This window comes from Halichoerus grypus, chromosome 10 (assembly GCF_964656455.1).
Source record: "Halichoerus grypus chromosome 10, mHalGry1.hap1.1, whole genome shotgun sequence".
NCBI lineage: Eukaryota > Metazoa > Chordata > Mammalia > Carnivora > Phocidae > Halichoerus > Halichoerus grypus.
Window position 1 is genome coordinate 17,594,082 of NC_135721.1, and position 24,228 is coordinate 17,618,309.

The window sequence follows — 24,228 nt, forward strand, 5'->3', positions numbered from 1 at the left end:
CTTTCACCATTTCACCATTTTTTAAAAGAATTTAAATGCAAGGAAAGAAGTATAACTCATACTAGCTCTTCCCAGGCATTAAAATTCCAAGCACAAAACTCTGCACATCACTTCACAAGGTGCTACCAACACTTTGCAAAGAGCGGGTTGGAATCCCAGTCCATGGAACTCCCAGGCTTCTGGAGAAAAGCTGCTGTTGCCAAAGTTTATCCACCACATTTTACAGATTGTCACACTGAGGTCCAAGGAGGGAAGGCCGCCATAACTTTTCTCAGACCCATCTGGCAACAGTTAGGAGATGAATGTCTTCCAGTCTTCTCACCAATGGACAAAATAATCACCTGAGCTGTTTACTTCCATTTTAATCAGTCAGCCAATCAAGTCTGAAATGAGAGCTTGCTTAATTATGCTCTCAGCCATGTGTTTAGCTCTGCTGTGAAGAACTAAGAGAGCAGAGTGCAGTTTTGCCCTCTGGGAAGCCTGACTTAGACACACCTGAAACAATTAGAAGACAATACAGGACCAGATGCAATTAAGCGGGAAAACTTTCAGTAGAGTGATTATCAGTGCTTTGAAGGGCTCAGAAGTGTGTCTCCAGTAAAGAATGGGGCTGCTCTCTCCCAGCTCTGTCACCCTGTCACCTCTTCCTGGCCGCATTGCTTAGGATTAACGGAAGCGCTAAGATGCTTCAGACACGGCGCCGGCTGCACCGCTGCCAGGCCCCCCAGCTCCTGTTCCTTCCCATTCGCTGTCCAGCTCCGTTTGGGCTGATACTCTTGTTTCTGTCTGAACTCCCCTTCCACAGGCCCATTTCCAACTTCCCTCATGATGGTGTTAACACCCCCCACCCAGGTGACTTCCTCATCACCTTTTCCCTTGCCAACCGTTCCCTTCTTATGCTTCTCACCAGAATCCATCTTATCCTACATGGGTGACACGCATGCTTTTGCTTTCTTTCTAACCAATCTGTGGGGGTCCCCAGAGGGCCACATGGGCCTTTCAGTCTTAGATGCTTAAAAATGAAAGAATATTTTATTTTTTTAAAAAGATATTATTTATTTATTTGAGAGAGAGAGAGAGCACGTGCACGAGCACAAGTAGGGGGGAGACAGAGGGAGAAGCAGACTCCCACTGAGCAGGGAGCCTGATGCGGGGCTGGATCCCAGGACCGCAAGATCATGACCTGAGCCAAAGGCAGATGCTTAACTGACTGAGCCACCCAAGTACCCCTTAAAATGAAAGAATATTTTAGTAGTCCTGAGGATGGTCTCAGGGTATGATATGACAAATTTCTCTAGCAGTACTAAATAAGGCACCATGAGATAGGTCCATATCCTCACAAGAGAATGTGCTCATTTTGGTACATATAGAAAATTTGAACTTTTAGTTCCAGACTGACTCTTGAATTTAAAAAGTAAAATCTTTTTTGGCAGAACGTCTTTCCTTATCCTCAAACAATTTCTTCTGCTCCACACTCTTCTCTAAGCCAATGGCCTTCATACCAGCCTCATTTTTAGAGTCCTGGAATGGAAGGTTCCCATAAAAAGAGAGCTTTTACAAAGAGGAAAGAAAAAGAGTAATAATTTAAACCTGATACCTTTTTATGCCTTTATTTTTTCCAAACTAATATGTCAAACTAATTCAATTTATCATGTCCATTTTTCTTCAACGGAAGACACAGATCTGAAGTAAATGAATATGCTCTAGATAATACGGAAGGCAATGCAAATACATAGTCAAACTTAGACCATTCTGGGACTATAATATAGCCAGAGATATAAAATTTTAATTCAAAAGTTAACGATTCATATATCACTTGTTATCTGCACCTGTCAAAACTTCTGACAGCACATTTTAATATTTAGTATTTTTTTGATACTTTATCTTGTAAAAAGAATTTTATCCCTTTCTCACTGTATTTCTCAACATGGAAAAAAAAAGGTCAGACTACAGTTTGAGATTTTAGGCATGAAGGATGATAACAATGGTTTCTAGTGATAAAAAACAGTTCCTACCCTCATGGGAAAAGACCGATTTTTTTCTTCAGCCAGAGCAGTAAGTAATCACTAGAACCAATTTCAAATCCATCCTAATTGATCAAGGATGACTTCACATCAGTAACCTCGCTTCTGAAAATCAGCCAATGCGTAACAATGATTTTCAAGTAACTATGTTTTCACAGCTAAAGATCACCCAATATCTAAACACTTTTAGTTTTGAAATTCTACCAATCCCTGAATTCCACAATTCCTGAATCCTTATACAAGGTTAGGTCTCTGCTCAATGAAGGCTCAACTGTGAAGCTCTCCCCAGCCTAGCATGCAATAAATTCACAAACTTGTTTCAGATATGGAGGGATAGCCGCTTTCATTTAATCTAATTTGACACTTCATTAGTATGTCATATTTAAAGACTTATTTACTTATTATACCATCATTTATTAAAATAGAATATAAAGTAGTTAAATATTATAAAAGCCAACCCATGGCCCAGGCTGCAACGTGCAGGAGGTGATCTATCATGAAATAAGCCAATAAAATTGTCTGTTTCACATGCTGGTTTATTCAAATGTAACATCTCCATCAGTCAGCCCTATTTCTGCACCTCTCTCCCAGCGAGTACGAATATCTGAGCCTCAAGCAAATTATCACACAGCAAGGAAAGAGTTTCCAGAATATCACAATTATGACAACATGGTGGGCAAAGTCAGGCCCTCCAAAGAGCCTTCACCTCAGAATGTCCAGACACCATATGCTTGAAAGAAGTTCTCAATATTTATCCAATTTGTTCACAACAAAAAGAGAACAAGAGTGATTTCCCTTAACTCTATTTGAAGTATTTGAAATATGAAATGTCTTTTAAAGAACAATTATTTTCTTAACACCGAAAGGCTTCAGTGAGACTGTGCATTGACCATGTGACCACCATTTTGTTTAAAGTAGACATTTTATATTTGTTAGAGGATTTCCAAAATACTATATACATAATTACACACGTCGTTGTCCTCTTTATTATTTTTAAAGGCTGTTTATAGATTATGTCCACTAATTTTATGGATGTAAGGGGCACAAAGTTTGTGGAAGGCCCGATATAATGTACTGATTTATGTCTACAGTAGCCCCCCATTTTCTGTGGTTCTGTGGTTCCAGTTACCCACGGATGATCCTCCTCCTGACGTATCATCGTAGGGTCAGGAGCAGCCTAATGCTCCATCAGATTGCCTGCGTCATTTACCCCTTCATCTCACCACGTAGGCATCTCACATCATCACAAGAAGGGTCAGCACAGTTCAGTAGGATGTTTTGATAGAACCAGAGAGATAGATAACTGCATTCACATAATTTTTATTACAGTATACTGTTGTAATTGTTCTCTTTTATTATTAGCTATTGTTGCTAACTTCTTACTGTGCCTAATTTATAAATTAAACTTCATCATAGGTATGTTTGTATAGGAAAAGACATAGTATGTATAGGGTTCAATACTATCTACAGTTTTGGGCATCCCCTGGGGGTCTGGGAATGTACTCCCCTAGGAGAAGGGGATACTACTATAGTGTGAGAGCCTGCCCTCGGTAGGACTTATTGTGTCCAGAGAGAGCTCATTGTCTATTTTATAAATGAGAATCAGGTCCCCAAGCACACTGTGTTTAGCATGATAAATATCATGACTCTCCAAGTCTCCTTTACATCCTCTGAGCAAGCTTGCCTGCCATCTGCTGCAAACCTGCCCGCATGGCCTCCCCAGTTTCTCTGATTCCTGTCTCAGCGCTTCTGCCCACGCTCTTCCCCCAAATATATGCTCTGCTTTCCCCTATTTATCTCTACATGCCCAAACTGTCTCCTTGCTGTCCAAGTCCATATCCAACAGGAAGTTATATACTATCACTTCGGGATATCCCTTCTCCCTGCCCCAAGCTCACATATACTCACCCAGTTGATGCTTTCATTCATTCATTTACTCAGAAACATTTTGTCTTGTTGGGAAATATGCAGGCATTTGGTGATTACCACCTGTTGCCTTGTATTATAGTTATCTGTGTATCCATCTTATCCTCCCTTCTTAGCCATAAACTTCCTTAAGTGCAAAGATGTGCCCTTACCATTATAGGGGGCATGATCATGCTAAGTGGATGAACACGTTTGCCTTTGGCATGGTAGGAGGGTTCACAGAAGGTGAACCAAGTCAGCAACATGTGATTCAGTTATCATCAAGTAAGTATCTGATCAGGTCTGGGTAATTCTGTTCACCAAATTCCCCTTGAACAATTTTTAAAATGTTCCTTCTGCAGTGGATGAATCATGAGCCCTCTAAGAAACAGAAGTTGGAGCAGTGTATTCACAGAGCACATGAAATAAGTTTTAAAACCTCCAGCTATTGGTAATTGTCAATCATTTTAAAAAGTCTATCAATTTAGCTTGCATGCTGTTAGAATCTGTGTGCTTGCGTATCCCTAAGGACACCATGTATTCCTGAGATTATCACATTTATGGATCTCTCAAAAGCACAGAGGGGAGCTGACAGGCTTGTTAAGATAACTAACAGTAACCAACATTAGACCAGGAAGCGTACTGGCACCGGACCCTCTGTCCTTTCTTTTTGGAGGATAGAAAGATTGGCGGTTTTTCTTCATGACCACTAAAGGCCGCAATGTGTATATTAAGAATGGAACTTTTTATTAACAAGTATATCACCTGCAGTTGTATAAGAAACAGAGCCTGTGCTAGAGACTGAGACAACAAATCTGAGACTGAACCTGTGTCCACAAGGTGCTCATATTTATAGGCTTTTCAGTCTCTGCCATGCGTGGCATTTGTGGGAGGGGCTCCTCCTTAACCTAGGTACATAGGCACCTCCTCTGACCCAGGCCCATGGAGAACCAGGGCTCTCTGAAGCTTGTCCTCCCTCGGCTCCAACTGGCACATCTGTGCCAACCTCCCTCCCTCTGTGGAGGTGCCTCCTGGGACCGTGGATTCTATTCCTTCCCCTCTCCACCTGTCTTCTCGGAGAGCTCATCTGCTTGCAATGCTTCCTCTCTCACCAGGATGTAAATGACTCCCAAATCTATTTCTCTACTTTGCATGTCTATCTCTCTACATCACAGGGTACTTACTGCATGCTGTTGGCAGGCACTCATTACTCAGTAAATACTTACTGCCTGATTGTAGGATAAGATGGAAGTAATCTTCCTTCAGGTAAATGCATAAAGGGCTTTTCTGGGTCAAGATGGCCTTGGACTTCCTAAATTCAAAACTAGAGAGAAAAGGATGAAATTGCTCTAGGTAAACTCTTTAGAGAAGGAACTGTATAATTTTTGTTCAGCATCTGCTGTTTTTCTGCTCAGTATTGCCTTCTTGTTCTGGAATTGCCCCGTCTCCCTCCAGTCTATCTGCACAAGAGCCGTATTACCATGTGCTCCTGTCCCAGGCATACTGAGTGGGCATTTGACCTAAACTAGACTAAGGACCCCTTCCTTGGGACCTTTGAACTCGAAACTGATAGACCCTGTCTCTGGTGATGTCTGCAACTGGAAAATATAAAACCCCTGATATATTTTCCATCATCAAATCACTAACTCAACAAATATTTGCTAAGTAACTACTATGTGCTGGGCACTGTGCAGTGAAGAGCTAGAACAAAAGTCCCTGCATGCTAGTAGAGGAAAACATGGCAAATAAATATGCAAGTAAAACTATAGTATGTCATATGTGGTAAGCCAGAAACTCCCTATCCAAAGAAATTATTACCTCTAATATCCAAACTCAGACTAAGAAGGAAAGGAAACAAAGCAAAAACAGAATGTTCATTGTAACACATGCCTATTTCCCCTTCTATTTTCTACGGTTTTTAAACATGAAAACAACAACAGTAAAAGTAACTATAGCAATGGCTCCTACTTAGTGAAGGGGTTCAAGGTGTCCAACAAGGGATTCAATACAGCTGGTCCTCGGCTGACCAAATACCTGCCCTTTGAGATAAGCACTAAAAATTAGCCTGATTTTACAGATGAAGAAGTCGATGCTTTAGAGAAGTCAAGTAATTTGGCCAGCGTCACAGGATGGGCATCAGAACCAGCATTAAACCCAGGCTGCCTCCCTCCAGAATCCTTGCTTTTCCCGCTCACTCCGCCATACTGCTACTGAGCAGACTTCCCACCGAGACACTGTGCTAAAGTACATCTTGACGCAGGGAGCTCACAGCCAAATGAAGAGAGACGTATCCATTGGGGACAAGTGTGATATGATACAGTTGCTGCCTTTATACAGATAAAATTCTGTACTAATAAAAAAAAAAGTGTGTGGCCTGGAATTCTGAGCCCCATTGAACCTTCCGGCATCATCCAACAGCCAAGCCCACCTACTTCCAAGGAGATCAGCTGACAGGTCTGCTGCTCCTACATGAGGCTGGATAGAGAGTAAGACCCCTCTGGGTGAAAGGAGAAAAGCAGCCCATTTCTGCCCTGACACCTTGAACAAGTTGTCCTCAGTGTTTGCTGAAAGTACGAGGGCTACTGCCCCGCACCTCCCCAATCTACAACTTACTCAAAAGACAGCGCTCAGAAATGTTCGAAGGATTTCCTCCAGGCAAATGGGTCAGTACAGCCAGCGCTGAAAGACATGTCACTCCAAATATTAATTCAAACAGAAAGATGCTTTTTGACTCTCCATCAAATACCAAATTATATTCCAAACTACAAGGACTTTACTGGGATTTTTTTTTTTTTTAACACAATGCCTTTCCATTAAATTGGCTGCCAATGAATTAAAGGAGAGGAAAGCAGGACTGTGGGTTTTTCCTCATTCCTCATTCAGTCATTCATTTTGTTTTTCCACTTTTCAGCCCTTTATTTCGGCCTTCCCAGTAGAAGAGCCCAGGTCAGGAATTCTGCCTCTAAGGACCCAGAGCAGAGGGAGAGAACCTATGGCCTGTGGCCTGAGCAGCAGCCTGCAGGGAAAAGGGGGGCCAAGGAAATGTAGCAGAAAAGTGGGTCAGGAAGGCATCTTTAGAGTTCTCTTAGAAGCTAAAGTGCTTGGAAATTGAATGTCAAAGCCCAACCAGGTTTTTCTTCCCCAAGGGCACTTTTTCTCATCTGGAGAAATATTAAGTTCATTTCGACACTGCTCTCCTGGAATTCACAATTGATATCAGTTCAGGGAGCAGAAGGACAGGTCTCCCCAGCGCCCCAACCCCAGGCAGGATTCACTGTGCTCTGGTCCTCCCAGCACGGGCTCTCACGCCTCCCTCAGTCTCCAAGGTGCCTCTACCTCCCATCCTGGATATCCACACTTGCTTGTTTCCTTGGCGAGATTATAGGATTCTGACCATCAAGAACCTTGTCTCCTTCATCTAGAATCCCCCCAGAGTTTGGAAAGGTGTGAAGTCAAGAAGAGCTAGTTTAAACTCTGGCACTTACATACAATAGGTGAGTGACTGACCTAGGTTTTTTAACCCCTCAAGGATTTCATGTTCTGACCAGTACAAGGAGAGGTAGTAATACGTGCCTAGGCAAGCTGCCCTGATCACTTAAAAAAAAAAAAAAAATTAGAATAACTCACATTTTTTGAAGGACTGCTGTGTGCTAGGCACTGGTCTGAAGTAGCTGCATGCATTATTTCCTTTAAATTTTATAACAGACCATAAGGTAAGTCTTAGTATGAACTCCATTTTATAGGTATGGAAATCAAGGCTTAGGGAAGTTGAATAACTTGCCTCCGGTGCTTAGCCTAAAAGATACATAATAATCATAATAATAACAATAGCTATGCTTTTTGGTACATTGACCCATATATACTAGAGATGTACTAAATATTTTACTTGTATTATTTCACACGTTCCCCATTTTTCCAACTGAAGAACTGGATCTTAAAAGGATGAAGTCACTTGCTGCACCTACTCAATCATTATGTAACAGAGCAGAGATGTCACCCCAGGCCTTTGGGTCAGAGTCTTTGAACTTAACCATTACTCACTCCTTAGAGATGACAGTTTCACCACATCGTGGCTCCTTAATATATTTTGTTAAATCAAATTGACATTTTGAGGAGATTTCCAAATACATTAGATTTCTTATGAAGAGAGTATAGGTTTCAAGTCCTATGCATAGTGTATTTGATTTTCTTTCTAATTTCTTCATGGAGAGGGATCTAAAAGAGGACAGTGAAGAAGAGGGGTGTGCAGTATTCAACCTCAAATGCTCAGCTCTTGAAATGAAGCCAGGTCACCTTCTCCTTAATTTGGGAACCCAAATCCACAACCTTCACTGCAGGCTCCTGAGCTGCTAGAATCAATAGCCCCATTTTTGAGAATGGATGCTGCCCACCAAGAAAAGGCAAAACTATAAGCTGCCAAATTAATGGATGTGTTTATCTGGGGTCTTGGGAATTGCAGTCTGGGAGACACAAAGTCAAGCCAAATTGAAAGTGTGCTCTAAGGTGTAGGCAAGAGGCAGGGGTTTTTAAAGGCAGAAACCACAGGGTTACCCCAATTTTTTTGAATGAATTATGCTTGGTGTTGGTGAATTTAAGCTGAACATCTAATACATGATTGGCTATTTAGCTAACAGGTTTGCTCATCTCTCCTTCAGTCCCAGGTATGAGGATGCTTTCTAGAATGTGGTAGATTATGGTTGGCAAAAATCACAAGTTCAAAGTTCTATTTGGTTGTGGATGTGCATAGTCCTATTTGCCTTATGGCCTTCTGACTCCATCTTAAAATGATTCTGAGAGCCATGCTTACTCTACTTTGAATCTTCTTTCATGATACAAAGCATTTTGTCAGGCTTCATTGACCAAACAGTGGTAGTAATATAAACAATTCGTAAGAGAGGGTTGATTAAGTGTGAATCCATCAACGGGATGCAACATCCTGCATCCATGAAGGCTAATTCTGAGGACCAGAGAGAAGCGCAGGAGCATGCCTAGAATGTTTACCATATGACGTTAACTGATAAAGTACAACATAACGCGCACTCTATGATGGCATTTTTTTTACAGTATAAATATATGTGAAAATTAGAAGTTAATATAAAAAGGGCACCTCGGTGGCTCAGTTGGTTAAGCGTCAGACTCTTGATTTCAACACAGGTCATGATCTCAGGGTCTTGAGACTGAGCTCTTTGTCAGGCTCCACACTCAGTGTAGAGTCTGCTCTTCCCCCATCCCACCCCCACCTGCACACACACTCTTTCTCTCTCTCTCAAATAAATAAATAAACATTTTTTAAAAATTAATATAAGTGGAATTAAATGTTATGTTATGCTGGTACAACTCTGGGTGGTGTTTTATAGATTTAAGGAATATCTTATTGTTTTGACAGTAAAACATCATAACTGAATGTCAGAATACACTGTGGTCACTGTCCCAGGACGAGTGCCATGGAAGAGCCTGCAATGACTTCTCACAAATATTTTTCCTTGTTATTATTTCCCTGCCACTTAGACTAACTAGGGAGACTGACAAAGGAAATCAACATGTGTAGTAATCACTGGCTTTGTGGTCCACAAGACATGCCTGCATGCTATTTTTATATGATACTTAAGTAAGACAGGGATATCCTGGGGTGCCTGGGTGGCTCAGTCGTTAAGCGTCTGCCTTCAGCTCAGGTCATGATCCCAGGGTCCTGGGATCGAGCCCCGCATTGGGCTCCCTGTTCCGCAGGAAGCCTGCTTCTCCCTCTTCCACTCCCCCTGCTTGTGTTCCCTCTCTCGCTGTATCTTTCTCTGTCAAAAAAAATTTAAAAATCTTTAAAAAAAAGACAGGGATATCCTATATGTCTTCCAAACACTACTTTCTTTCTAAGTGAAGTACAGAATACTCAGGATGCTCTCGCTTGCTGGGACATGGAGGTGAAATAATGGGTCCATGACGTGAACCAGGATTTTCACAGCTCATCCAGGACTCTTTTCCCTGCGCCAAGTGCTCTTTATACTCCAGTGGTTGTAAATAGCAGTCTGTGCACTTGGGGACCGTAGAGTTGACATACTGATTCTCTGAAGGTTATAGGAAATATGCTTCATGTTTTACTTTTGATACTGTCAGTTTGGGTTGGAGGTGTGAATGTTACAAGACTGAAAGATGCCATCGGAAATGGGGCGCCATTTGGAGCAGGAAGGATTTCCTTATTCGTGTAGGCCTTTTTACTGAAACCACTTCTGCACTGGTCCCAGGACAGCTTAAGGAGGGTGCACAGTTGTGCACTTTCCTTTCTTTCTCCTGAGCACACATTTTGCATTTATCACCATCCCATGTCCCTTTAAGCCCTGTGCCTCTGTTTCCAGTTTCTCTTCCTCTTCCCCTCTCAGCCTCACGTGTCTGATTTAGGGGGGCTTATCTCTGTGCTCCCTCCCAGGCTGACTCAGTGCTGTAGCCCTGATTGCTCTGCAAAATTAACGGTTTAACTCCAGTGTCAGAAAGCAGGACTGGGGAAGAGCATCCGGGAAATCGTTAATTTACACAATCATGTTCAGCAGCCAAGATATCACCCCTTTACTGTCTGTGCACTCCTGGCCCCCAGCAGCACAGGGCCGCATGGGGGTGAGAGGGACACCTGCTCTGTGCAGAGCCTGAGAGGGAGGCTCTCTGCTTAAAGTCTCCGAGGTCTCACTGAGAGTCAAAGACCAGGAATGCTTGCTACATGCTCCTCCCCGCCAGCCCTATCCCATGAGAAGGAGGAGGGTGTGTGTGTGTGTGCACGTGTGTGTGTGTGTGTGTGTTGTGTGTGTGTGAATAATTCCAGGAAGTCAAGTCCAGGCCTTTTGAAATGTATCAAAAATCTATGTCCACACTAACCTGGGATCTAATTTCCTGCCCCAGCCTCTCTGTTTAATAAAGTAAGAAGCTGCGTATCTCACAGCACTTTTCCCTTTATTCAAGTTAAGCCTTCCCTCCTGCCTTGGTTGTAGGTCATGATCTTGGCTGCTCCCTGCAGATTGAAAAGGTTGACTCCTAGATCTATACGTGACCAGCTTAATTCTACAGAGACTGTCTGAAGTACTTCACGGTGGTTAGTTTCCACGTCATTTATCACTGGCATCATCCCATGCATGAAAGTGCAAGGAGATTTAAGGAGCTGGCATTTGCTCACAAGGTCTCCTTTAGTGGAACGGAGCCTAACACGCTACTTAACTTGCTCTGCCACTGAAACATAACTCTCCTCTCCCTGCACTTCCGTCTTGGACAGAAGAGCACAGCCCTTAGCAAGAGGGGAGCTTTTCTCTGGAACTCTTAAGTCCTATTGTACTGAAATGCACATGATGACCACGGGGTTAGGTCACAACCTGTCTTTGCACTCCAAATCCCAGGCCTCAAAAACAGCAAGAAAGAGCCTGGTGTTGCAAGAACAAGTCACCTGAATGGCCAAGAAATCCTCTAACACCACACAGAAGGCAAATCAAGAAAACACTTCTCTGAGTTTGAAGAGAACTGGGTTTTATGACTCAATTTGGATTTTTGCTTCTTCAACTTATTTTCAGGCTTGAAATGCACCACTTTTTTTACTCTATCAAAACTTTAAAAAAATTAAAATCAAAGATAAGATCTTGATGAGTTTATAGCTGGTTTTACTGGACTCCTCATTCTAGAAATAAGATTTCTAGTTTTGCAAAAACAAGCCCCTGGAAGCAGGTATTTTCTGATAAAGGAGTCAATATTCAGGAAGATACAAGTGCAGAGAGCCATACGAACTGTTTCCAAAACTGGAAGTCACACTGATGCAGATACCATATTCTGAAATATTAATATTCTGTTCGGTCGACAGAATGTCCTCCCGTAGGTTCTGCACACCTCCTTCCTGAGCTTGGAAGGCCTGGTGCAGTTCTGTCTTGTTACATAGGCATTCTGAGCACGAGCCCCAACACACACACACATACATGCACATGTGCACATGGACACATACACAAACACACACGCGTGCACGAACACACACAGTTCCTAAATGAGAAAGTAGATCCGAGCCGTATTTTCCCCTATTCTTCCATATACCACCATTTTACACACACACACACATGCACACACGCATGCACGCACACAAGGTTTCAGATATGTGGTCCTATATTGCCTCAGTTAAAGAGATTTATTTATTTGAACATCAATGTCCTCTGAAATTATGATTAGCCTCTGAGAGGGAGCAACTCTCTGGAAGGACATGTATTAAACTGGTAAGACTTACGCTAGTATGCTAGAGATAAAGCTTCTGTGACATTTATATGATATCAGACATACTAAATTATTTTTAATCCTCCTGACAATTATAATTGAAGATATATGCCATTTTATCTATTTGTTTCTAAACTACAGAAAAAAACTAATGAGTCATTCAATTTTGCCCAGGTAGATTTGGATTTCTCTCTGTTTCATTTGTGGATCTGCTCATTTATTTCTTTTCTGTGTAAATGTATACTCTGTCCATTTTTGTGAACCAGGGCCTACTTGTGGTTAAATAGGTTGCAGTTTTTTTCAGTTAATTGCAAGTTCTAGGAAGTGCCAATGTATATTAATGCCTCATCCCCCAGGCTGGAATTAATGATAAAGTTCCATGATTCAGGAAAATTCTTTTGAGTGAAGAAAGTCCCCTTGCTAAAGTAGACATTCTCCTGGAAGGTAATACAGGAAGTCATTATCTGACATTTACTCCTCTGAGGAAATCTGTATAACATCCTTTGTTATATGGACCAAGTAGCAAAGGGGAAAAACGGGTCTGGAGTGTGGGCATTACATGAAGGGCCTTAATTATCCATCAGGGCAACAGTCACTCAGGAGAAATAGGTAGAGAAAAGGGAAGGTAGAATGATGCCAAAAAATCACTGATTCTCTTCTTTGCTCACTGGCCATATTCCAAAGCTGCTACCCATGAGCCAGGTCAGAAAAGGAGGGTTCTCCTATGGATTGCTGTGATATCGACAAAGAAAAATTGTACCAGACAGAATTAAACAGACAAAGAAGACTTTATTTAAGACTATTGCAATAGGAGAGAGAGATTCAAATCCACTGAAACTTCTTCAGTGTCAAATAATAGGACGTTTTTAAGCACTTGGGTGAGCTGGGAGAAAAGTACTGGAGGACATTAGGGAGGTGGTTGGTCAATGTGATTAAGTCACCTATATTTGCTAATTGTCCCTTATCAGAGTTAGATTCCTACCCTCCCACAGAGACTGAAAGATAAGGGTCCTATCTTTCTTGATAATTACATTTCAAAGGGATGGCTCCCAGGTCCTTCAGATATTCCTGGGTGGTAAAACTGGCAAAAGCCTGGGAGAAGATTTCAATCTCAAAGGAGCAGAGAGAGAATTGACAACTAAAGGTTTTCTAAAATACGTGCTCTGAGAAAAGGGAGATCAGGAACCAGTCTGAAGTTTAGTCAAGCTGAAGGGAAAATTAGGGCCATCTTGATCAATCTATAGTATTATTGGTGAACATGCAATGAGCACTTGCAAGTTCTAGGTTCTGCACATGCACTACCTCATTTCACAGCAATGTTTTATTTTCCTCATATACAGATGAGGAAATTGAAACACAGAGAGGCTAGGTTACCTGCCTGTGTTTATACAGTGCTCAGGCCATCTGGCTTTGGAATCTACAATCTTAGCACGCCCGTATGGTAGGTAAGCAACCCTGGCACCTCAATATCTGAGTTTAAAATAAATCCTGTGGCAGATGTACCCTAAGGTGAATCATAATAGGTGACACACCTTGTGCAGGTCCCTCTCCTTGAGTGCAGGAAGAACTTGAGACCTCTTCCAGATGATAGAATATGTCAAAGGTGATGGGATAGTCTGCCATGATTACGTTATATCATAGAAGATGGAGCCTTAGCAACCTGGACTGAGAGATTCTCCTACGGAGTTTGAAGAAGTGAACTGCCATGTTATGAGAGCACCTAAGAGAAGGCCACCTGGTAAGGACCTGGGCACAGGCCCAGGTGACAGCCCACAAGAGAAGGGGACCTCAGTCTGAATTCTGATCTGAATTCTGCCAACAACCCCATGAGCTTGGAGGAGAACTATGAGCTTCAGATAAGACATAGCCTGGCTAACACCTTGACTGCAGTCCTGGGAGACCCTGAGTGGAAGACCAGCTAAGTCTTGCCCAGACTCCTGACTCATGTTGTAACTGCTGGAGGTTGAGGTGCTTTGTTGACATACCTGCTGTCTTGGTGAGTGCTCTGGCTCTCAGTTAGTGCAACAGCCTACTAAAAGTTCTTTCGGCCTCCAGTTTGCTCTCCTCAAAATTTGCCCACCATGGTTATCTTTTGAAAATGTATATCTTGATATGTCATTCTTCAATGTCAAATGCGGTATTAGCAACTAAAAACTTATAGGATGAAGCACAAACTCACTAAATATTGTAAAAAGCTCTCCCAGATTGTTTTCAAATTACCATATGTTTCCTAATTTCTTGCCACCTCCTTCACAAATTATTTGTTCATCCATTTTTCTTTCAACCTATAGTTACCTGATGCCTTTTATCAGAAATTGTTCTGGCACTATACGTATGAAATCTAAGTGATCACATTTCTTGTAAAATAGAGCTCTAATGTAGTTGAAGAGACAGACAATTTAATCAACTATCACAGTGAAGTAGGGAAGCTGAAGGGACCCCATTTCAGAAAGGCTCCTCTGCTGTTTTTCTGTTAGGCCTCATTTATTTATGTTCTGTATTTTGCCTCTGAATACGCCAAAGAAGCTACGTTCCCACTCCAATGGGGAAGCAAGAAAGTTCATCATTCTCTGTGTTTTGTCCTAGCTCCAAACACCTAACGACATCCAAGAAGAGCCGGATCCCGAACATGTTCCATTAGCTTTGAACCAACCTCAGCTGATGCTGGCATCAACATCCCTTACCTTTAATAATTTATGGATTAACTCCTATTGTTCATCGGACACTTGCCTTTGATTGGGCCCTACTCTGGATTCCTAAAGGAACACGCACCTCAGACCCCTTTCCAGTACAAACCCCTAGCCCCAAGCAACGAGACTCATTCTCCTTTCCTTCCGAGTCTCTCAGACACTCCATCTGCTATTCTCTACCTGTCACTAACATTATTCAATAATCACTGTTTCCACTTTCTCTGGCTCAAAGCCAATTTCTACCCTGCCTGAAGCCAAGGATCCTCTTGGCTGGTCCTGTGGGACCTTCTCCGGGGCTCTTGGACTCAGCCTACCTGCATCAACAGTTCAACGTAAAATTCCCTGGCTTGAGGAAGTCAAATGATTCCACCACTTACTGCCTGAGAATTTGGATAAGTCAACTTTCATCTCTGAACTTCAGTGTTCTCACTTGTAAATACTGGAAGTAACACCTAACATCTCAGAGCATCACTGAGAGAGATTAAACTATGTGATACAAATAAACTGATTAGCATAATGCTGAATATAGAGGGAAAATCTAATAAGCATTTGTTAAAGCATTTGTTAAATTTGGTATTTCATTTTTTGTGTGTATCCGTTGACACTTTTATATTGCACATGAAGGGGCTAGGACAAGGATCACAGGGGGGGCGGCCAGGCAGAGTGCTTGTGGGGGTAAGCATTAGGGTGAGCGTGGAAGGAGGACAACATTTAAAAAATTTAGAAACATGGAAAGTTTCCCGGTAGACCAATGTGTATGAAGACATAGATGCCTGAAACAGCAGGATGTTGCAGACACAGTAGTTGGGCTTGTCTGAGAATAGGTGTATGTGGGAGAATTAAAGTCCCTCTCATTTATTTCCCCAGTACCCATCTTCATTCCCCCACAAACTAAAAAGAAGAAAAAATTCATCTGGGACTAACTATGTGCCAGACATCATTCTAAGTGCTTTACACCTATGAACTTACTGAATCTTACCCAATGAGATCGGTACTCCTAGTATCTCTATTTTTCGTATGAGGACAGTGACACCAGGAAGGTGTAAGTATTTTTCTCGAGGCTGTACAACCAGTAATGTGTAGATCTCAGATCTGAACCTAAGCGATGGTAGTGCTCTTCACTCCAGTGTGTATACATTTGCAAAGTCCACCAAAACCAAACAGTACAAATAAATATAGAAGCAAGGAAGCAAATAGGGGAAAGGATTGGGTAAACTGAATCATTAAATGAGAAAAGTAAAACTTCAGAAAAGCTAAGTGACTCTCCCTTCATAATAAATGTGGTAAATGGCAGTTTTAAGACTAGAACTTAAATACCTTCAGCAACATGAAAACTTACACTGTGTCCATGAATGCGCATATATACATATATACACACATTATACACACATTATATAGATATGAATATGTGTGTTTATATATGTTTGTATGTATGTATGTATCTTGAAAGTATCCATTTAATAGAGTAAGTAATTTGGTGGCTTTTGCCCTATAAAACTATGTGCTTAGTATTTAAAGTCAACTAAATATTGACTGATTGGCCTTCAGTTGAAAAAGCATTAAGAAAGCAGCCTCTCATACCACTTTGGAACATATACAAGTAGTATCAGATACAGTAATTCTTATAAGCATCTTGAAGTCCTGCTAGGGGAAAAATATATTTAAAATGAATAAAATAGAGACTACTAATGTATATATTGAAAAGTGCTCACTTTAGAATACAGGTAATTAATTCAAAAGACCCAAGGTGACTCTGTTTGTATTTTTTTTTCCAAAATGCACTTCTAAACATATGTAGCTTTCCCATAAAATTTCCCCATTGGATCATTTAACACATATTGCTTGGCTGCCTATTAAATGTGATGTACTATTCCTAGGCCTCTGGAAAGAAAACAGACGTGATCCCAGCCCCAGTGAAACTTAGGTTGTAGCAGGGACAGACAAACAATACATAATACATTTGACAAAAATTATATAATACATTCTATGGTGGTAAGTACTGGGGGACAGAAACACAAAGATCAGAGAAAGGGGACCTCAGAGTGGGGGCTGCAGTATCACATAGGGGAGTCAGGGTGACCCTTTAGAGAAGATGACAAGTGGGGAAAACCTGAAAGATGGGATACGAGCTTTCCAGGCAGAGGAAACAGTGCAGGCAGAGGCCGGGAAGCAGGAGTGTGCCTGGAATGCTTAGGAAATGCCAGGGACGCCAGTGGGGTTGAAACATGACTAGGGCAAGAAAGCAGAGAGGAGGTAAGGGAGCCAGATCCTACAGGGACCTCTACCCCACTCTGAAACGGAGACCACTGTAGGGATTTGAGCAGAGAACTGTCACAATCCCACCAACATTTTAAATTTTTCTTAGGGAGAACTGTAGAAGGATGCCACCCTAATACCAGTGAGAAACGCTGGTGACATGCTGTACTACGATCCCAATCTCAGGGAGAAACGTCCAACACTTCATCATTAAGCATTATGTTTCTTGTAGATTGTCTGAAAACTAACAATCTAACAGTAGAATCTATTGTAAATTTTAACAATACATTCTATTCCTAATTTCCTAAGTTATTTTTAAGATCATGTGTAAAGTTGATGATACACTTCCTGTGAGTCAATATGATTTTTGTCTTTAATTTGAATGGTAATGAATTACATGGACTGATTTTCTAATATTAAAATAATTTTGCATGCCTAGGATAAACTCTCATGGTGGTTTCTTTCTTTGATGCTTGGTGACTTTTGACTGTGTACTGTGCTTTTTCATTAAAAAAAGAATTATTTGTAGTAATTATTCTAGTCATATCATAAGGGTCGTTTTATCACAAGAAATTGTGCTGGCTTGCCAACAAGTGATATTGGCAAGTTTCTGATTTTTTTTTTTTTTTTGCTATTAATATAGTTCCTAATATGAAGGCAGCCTCGTATTATTGATAAAATCTATTTTGTCATTATCTGTTATTGTCTGGAACACCACTGAATTCTATGCCTTGGCATTCATTTCAGATCTTTGGACTTGTAACCAAAAGTGTAATTGATCCATTTTTTGTCTTCTTCTAGCCTTTTCTTATTTAGGTATAAAAGCTATAAAAGTCTTATAGAATAACTTAGATGATTTTCTTTTTTTATTTTCTGAAGTAATTTATATATGATAGGGACTTTTAAAATTGAATTGTTTACCATTTCTTTGTTTTCTTTTTTCTTTTTCCTGATTTCTGATGGGCAAATATTTTTATCATCTATTTTTCTCCACTGATTTGAAGCTATTAATTATGTTCCTAATATTCAAATACTTTACCCAAATTTAGCTCCACATTTATCTAAGAAAGTCTAAAGTTATTCAATATTTCCTCTTATGCAAAACTTGTCAAAAATCTTAGCATGCCTTAAAAAAATCATAGCCCCACCATTAGGTTATTGCTGTCAGTATGTTTAATTTTACCTTTTTAAACACCAAAAATGCTTTTTAATGGACAGATAGATTTTTATTTTTTCTTTGCTCACTTTTATCCTCTTGTCCATGCTCTGAGTTCCTATCTCCACTACCTGCACTGCATATTGTAATAAATCCTCTGGTATCATTCTATAACTGGTCAACAGTCTTTGTATGACTGAATAATGCCTTTTCCTTACCCTCACATGGGAATGAAGATTTAGCTGAGTATAAAAGTCTAGGTTAACAATGAAGCTCCCTCAGGATTTTGAATATATGATTCTATTGTCTTTTGGACTTTCTTCTGCATGATCTGTCTGCTTTCAGTCAAAAGACACTTCACACGCAGATAACTCGTCTTTTCTCTCTCGAGACTAGTTTTTAAGATTTTTTTCTTTCTCTTTAATGTTTCACAATCTCACTTCTCTGTGTTAAGTTGTGGATTTGTTTTTAGTTTTCTTGCATGGCATTTGTTGTCTATTTTTTTGTTGTGTATTCCCTAAGGACTCAGAGTTTCCTAATTTCTGAGAAATCTCACCTGTTATGTCTTCCTATATTAATTCTCCACCACTCCATCCCTCTTTTATTCCAGAATTTCTATCATACCCATGGTGGAGCTTATCAATCTACACCCACTCTCTTAATGATTTTCCAGTTTTTACTGTTTTTCCCGTCACTACTGGATTCTGGGTGATTTCTTCTGTATCATCTTCAAATAACTGTTTGTCCTTTGGGTCCATTCCATGTTTCATCTAATCTATTAAATTCTTTAATTCCAATACTTATAAATTCCAAGATTTTAATCTGATCCTTTTATATTTTTTAAATTGGCTTTTGTCATAATTTCTCCTTTTCAATAGGTAGTATCCAATTATATATCTTTTGATATTCTAAATGTACTTGTTTTAAATAACAAAGTCTATTTCACAGGAATGAACTGATATTAGAATTATTAGTTTTGTTAGCTTTCTTTCCTTCTGAATATTTGATTTCTTCTTGTGGTGAAGAGATGTATTTCAGCCTCATTTGAGGTGCAGGGACCCTCTCCCTCTGTACTCAGTCTTCTTGGCGTAAAATGTCAGACTCAGCCTCATGCCAGACCCCAGAACTAGGTTTTAAATGGGATGCCAGGACTTTGCCACACAGTGATTCTTGAGAGTATTACAGATTCAGCTGATCGCTTTACTGCTTTCCTTGTCATGAGGTTCTTTCTTTTTCCCTCCTACCTCTCTAACCCACATTTTCCTTTAAAGCCATGGATCAAGCAGATCTTCTGCAAAAGATTTTCTCAGCTTTCTTTTACTGGCTGTGATGAAGACACTGAGCCTACTTCCTATCTCCCATCTAATAAGGAATACTTTTCTTCAGTTACCTCTCTGAGCTGAACTTCTGTCTATCCCTTCTTGCTTTCTCATCATCTAGGAATACTATGGCCTCTAGCTATGAAAGGGTAGCTTGTAGAGGCCAGTGCTCTGGTCAAGAACAATTGGGAAAAAACAGACACAAACTTGGATTTGAGAAGCCTGATCACAAAGAAAAGAAGGCACATTGAAGTGAGCACAATTTTCTGTAAGCCATGTTTACCCTTAGGGATTTGCCTATTCTGGGCACAGGAGGTGAAGCTGAGATGCTTGGCAGAGCCTCACTGCTACAAGACAGAAAACTAGCAAAGATATTTAATATCTTGTGAGGCTGAGGATTTTTTCTTTTAAATATGGAGTTTTGCAGCTGCCAAGACAGTCAAGTCTGGAGGAAATAAGTCTATGAGAGAAGAGAGGTAGAAGGAAGTAAACTTGATACTCAGTGGTTTAGACCCAGGCTCCTCATCCTCCACTATTGACATGTCAGGCCATATAATTCTCTATCATGGGGGGCTGTCCTATAGAACACTGTAGAATGTTTAGCAGCATCCTTAGCCTCTACCCACTAGGTGTCAGTAGCAATCTGCCCCCTACCCTCAGAGTTGTGAAAACCAAAAATATCTTTAAATATTGTCCATTGGCCCCTGAGGAGCAAAATCACCCTGATTGAGAACCACTAGATTAGACTCTTGAAGCACCTGCCAAGTCCTTAGGGTGGACAGAGTAAGAGACTAAAAAACCAAGCAGAAAAATAGCTGGATAACAGAGCAGAATGTTCAAGTCATGAAGTGCTGAAAAGATAAACACTAGTGTTCCCCAGGGGGAATGATCCTGGCAAACAATCCAGGCTCAAAATTGGTACCTCTGGAGATCTGTATCTAAGGACTAAAATGACCTATTCTAGCCTGATGTCAATGGCTACCCAGCCTTTAACAAGCTCAGACTGTGATTAAAGATGATCTGCTCTATCATAGCTATCTACCAGAAAACAAAGAGAATGGTCACCAGAGGAAGATAATGTCCACCAGAAACTATAACATTTTTACACAATGTCTTACATTCAATCAAAACTCTCCATGCATAAAAACAAAGGACCCATGGAAAATAATACAGATAATAAAATGGATCCATAGGTGACCTAGGTTCTGATGTTATCAAATACAGACTTTAAAATAAATATTATTCTGGGGCGCCTGAATGGCTCAGTCAGTTAAGTGTCCAACTCTTGATTTTGGCTCAGGTCATGATCTCAGAGTAGTGGGATTGAGCCCCATGTCAGACTTTTGCTGAGCCCTGACTGTGGAGCCTGCTCGGGATTTTCTCTCTCCCTCTCTCTCTACCCCTTCCCCCACTCACAATGTCTCTCTCTCTCTCAAAATAAGTAAATAAAATCTTTAAAAAAAATAAATATTATTCAACAAACCAATATCATAAGGTAAAGAAAATTGATAATGAGATTGAAATTATAAAGCTTAAACCCTCAAAAACTCTTCAAATGTAACTTTTAGAACTAAGAAATATAACCGTTCATGAGAAATTAAAAGATGTGTGTAACAGTACATAAGGCATTTCTTCACTCATGGCCCCAATCTTACCATTGCTCCTGTTTGTCACATCTCCTTTGACTCTGATGCTCTTCTTTCCCTCTTAAAAGGATCCTCGTGAATACACTAGGCCCACCAGGATAATCCAAGACACTCTCCCATCTCAAGTTCCTTTACATATGTCTGAAAAATGTAACAAAATTTTGTTGAATTTAACAGTAATATGCAAAACCATACACTGAAAACTACAAAACATTGTTGAGAGAAATTAAAGACTACAAAAAAAATGGAGACATATACCATGATCATAGATCAGATGGCTCAATATTTTTAGATGTTGATTCTTCCTAAATTGGTCTAGAGTTCTTGGGTTTTTTATTTTTATTTTTTTGTGCGGAAATTGATATGTGGATTCTAATATTTATACAGAAATGCAAAGAACCTAGAGTAGCCAAAATAATTCTTTTTTTTTTTTTAAAGATTTTATTTATTTATCTGAGAGAGAGAATGGGAGACAGAGAGCATGAGAGGGGGAGGATCAGAGGGAGAAGCAGACTCCCCGCCGAGCAGGGAGCCCGATGTGGGACTCGATCCTGGGACTCCAGGATCATGACCCGAGCCGAAGGCAGTTGCTTAACCGAGCCCCCCAGGCGCCCCAAAATAATTCTGAAAAATAACAAAGTTGGAAGACTTACACAACCTGATTGCAAAAATTTCTATAAAGCTAACATAATCGGGTGCCTGGGTGACTCAGTTGGTTAAGCGACTGCCTTCAGCTCAGGTCATTATCCCAGAGTCCTAAGATCAAGTCCCGTGTTGGGCTCCCAGCTCAGTGGGGAGCCTGCTTCTCCCTATGACCCTCTCCCCTCTCATGCTGTTTCTCACTCTCTCTCAAATAAATAAATAAATAAATAAAGGTAACATAATCAAGAGAGTGTTATACTAGTGTGATTATATGTATATAACCCCTAGAAGAGACCAGAAAGTCCAGAAATGGAGTGACACGTGTCAAAAAATTTTTAACAAAGGTACCAGAGTAATTCTGTGGGGAAAATAATTCTGAGATGATTGGATTTGCAAAATGATAAACCTTGGCTCTTATTTCACATATTATACAGACATTAGCCTGAAATGGATTATAGGCCTAAATGTAAGAACTAAAAATATAACATTCTAAAAAACACAAAGAAGAGAGTCTTTGTAATCTTGGGAGACAAAGATTTCTTACAGAATACACAAAAGGCACAAGCCACAAAAAGTGATAAATTGGAATTTATCAAAATTAAAAACCTTTGCTCTTCAAAAGACACTTTAAGAAAATAAAACACCAGTCATGGATTAGAAAAAAAAAAAAAAACTTCAAAACATGTACCTCACATCAGATTGCAGACAAAATATATAAAGAACTTTTTCAAGTCAATAATAAAAATCCAAAAAATTCAATTTTTAAAAATGGGTAAAAGATTTTTAAAACACCACCAAAGATATATGAGTGACAAATAAGCACATGAAAAAAAATTGCTTAAAGTCATTAGTCACTAGGGAAATGCAAATTTAATACCACAATGAGATTTCACTACACACTCACCAAAGTAGGTAAAATTAAAAAGACTAACAATAGCAGGTGCTAGGGAAGATACAGAAGCTAAAATTATCATATTTTGCTGATAGAGTTGCAAATTATACAATAACTTTGGAAAATAATTTGGCAGTTCTCAACTGTTTAAACATACTTTTACCATATGACTCAGCAGATTTACCAGTAGGTATTTAAACAGATAAATAAATACATATGCTCACACAAATAGTTTTACTAGAATGTTTACAGCAGTTTGTTTCCCAATGACCAAAAATTGGGAACAACATACACACACACACACACACACACACATCTACTGGTAAATTAAGAAACTGTGGTACATACATGTAATTGAACATTACTCAGTAATATTTATACATGTGACAACCTAGATGAATCACAAAACATTATATTAAGTACAAGATATTGGATATAAATTATTATTTACTATTGACTCAATTTTTATGAAGTTCTAGAAGAGCCAAAATTATAGGAACAGGAAACATTGTACTTGCCTGGGGCCCTGTGGGTGCTTTTAACTAGACAGGGCCAAAAAGAAACATTTTGGGGTGATAAAAATATTCCATATATATCCTGATTGTGGTAGTGGTTGCCCGATTACAGAGTGTTATAAAAACTAATCAAACTGTATATCTTAATATGGTAAATTTTATTATGTTAATTATACTTAATTTCAAAAACAAAAGGAAGTAGATAAAGATTGATTGGTAGAGCCCAATGCTAGTCTTAAAATGCAGACAGATGATTTGAACTTGGTATGATGAACAATATCAATACAAGATTAGTGTATTTGTGTGTCCTAAATAAATTATGCTCCTGAGGTTTACAAGCACTTGAATTGCTTTTCTACACAAGTGTTTTCTTCTTTTCTAGTTCTGAGGAGTTCTAGGAAATTCTTTAGTAAAAGGAGTTATAACAATATATTTATTCTATTATATAATATATATACTTCTATAGTAAAACTCTCCTTGGTAATGCAGGATGGAAGCAGGTGGAGGTACTCTTCCACAGCTAGTAATGAGTTAATATGTTCCCTTAAAGGTGATGTGAATTGGCTAAATTTCTACATCTGACACTCAAATCAAATGAACAAAAGGAAAATGAACTTGCAAATATAATAAATATCCTATGACTGAGTATTCTGAAACAAAATTAAAATGGAAAGCTTCAACACTATACATTACCCTTAAGAAAATCTACCTGCTACAGAATAACGAGGGTCCTGATCATGCCAGATCAAATGCAAGCACAATTTGCAGGTGTGCAGTTTCTCTTGAAAGAAGTTGTTAAACCATGAAGGGCATGTCAGAATCACTATCATGCTTTTCAGAACACTAAAGAGTTCACCAGGAAGGAAGCAGCACATGCATATCATATCAGTCCAACCTAGAGCACAATTTCATTAAATATTCAGCATCATGAGGAACTCCTTGCTTTACATATAGGATCTG

At 39.9% G+C, this 24,228-nt stretch overlaps 1 long non-coding RNA gene across 5 annotated transcripts in view; it reads right to left on the bottom strand.

The window, feature by feature from the left end:
• LOC118543510 (uncharacterized) overlaps positions 1 to 24,228 on the bottom strand; it is a 393,677-nt gene that overhangs the window by 80,262 nt on the left and 289,187 nt on the right. For all 5 annotated transcript variants that reach the window (XR_013441614.1, XR_013441611.1, XR_013441610.1 and 2 more), the window contains one exon: positions 21,229 to 21,360. This is a non-coding gene — a long non-coding RNA (uncharacterized LOC118543510). The remainder of the gene's footprint in view (positions 1 to 21,228; positions 21,361 to 24,228) is intronic.